General features: G+C 35.6%; 1 non-coding gene across 1 annotated transcript; it reads right to left on the bottom strand.

Annotated features, from left to right (window-relative positions):
• Positions 1-702: 702 nt before the first annotated feature.
• On the bottom strand, positions 703-808 carry LOC122035615. Its single transcript, XR_006127145.1, has one exon. It is a non-coding gene; the product is annotated as a small nucleolar RNA R71 (small nucleolar RNA).
• Between the last annotated feature and the right edge of the window lie 270 nt (positions 809-1,078).

The following is a 1,078-nucleotide window of genomic DNA, read 5'->3' as shown; positions in this document are numbered from 1 at the left end:
CGGGGACTGCGCTATAACATTAGGAATTATCAATTGAGTTAGACTAAACATAACATTTGTTTTCCTTTCATATTGCATAGTTGTAACTAATCATTAGATTTCTGTTTTTACTTTCTTGTATAACTTTTACTTCTTGTTAATTCTTTTTGTACAAATTCAATTCTGCATTTTTTATTCTTTTATTTTTCTTTTTCTGTTGAATTGTCATTTGTTATCTTGTTCTTGTGTATGCGAAGATCTAACTTTGCAGGGGAATTCTTTCCTTTTGACCCTGAGATTGACAGAACTTTCCATAAAAGAAGAATTCTGCAAAGGCAAATTGAAGAACAGGAACATTTGAACATGGCGAATAGACCACTCAAGGATTATGCAGCACCTTATGCAAGAGGTTTTCGATCTAGTATTTCAAGACCTTCAGTGGAAGCTAATAGATCACTCAAATTATATCTATGCAAGAGAACCAATTTGGTGGAGGACCTCATGAAGACCCCAATCAACACTTAGAGGTCTTTTATGAAATATGTGGTACCATGAAAATGAATGGAGTTCCTTCAGAAGCAGTTAGATTATTATTATTTGGGTTTTCTTTAAGAGATAGGGCAAAGCAATGGCTGAATTCTTTGGCCCCTAATAGCATCACCACTTGGGAGCAGTGTGAGCAACAGTTTCTTGATAAATTCTATCCACCAAGCAAAACAGCTCATATGAGGAATTTAATTGCAAGCTTCAAGCAAACTGACTCAGAATCTCTTTTTGAAGCATGTGATAGATATAATAGTATGCTCAGACAATGCCCACATCATGGGTTGGAAAGATGGTTAGTGTTGCACACTTTTTATAATGGTATCAACTATCATACCAAAGTGTCCCTTGATTCAGCTGCTGGAGGGGCACTTATGAATAAAAGTTTAGATGAAGCTGAAGAAATTATTGACAGTGTAGCACAAAATCATCATCAATGGGCAAATGAAAGAAGTGATGGCTATTCTTCTGTAAACCCAACAATTAAAGCATCAGGGAAGTTTGATGTAGATGCAGTCACTCTTTTGTCTGCAAAATTGGACGCTCTTACAAAGAA

This window comes from Zingiber officinale, chromosome 11B, assembly GCF_018446385.1.
Source record: "Zingiber officinale cultivar Zhangliang chromosome 11B, Zo_v1.1, whole genome shotgun sequence".
Taxonomy (NCBI): domain Eukaryota; kingdom Viridiplantae; phylum Streptophyta; class Magnoliopsida; order Zingiberales; family Zingiberaceae; genus Zingiber; species Zingiber officinale.
Note: the sequence above shows the minus strand (reverse complement) of the source record. Positions and strands in the feature narration are given on the sequence as shown.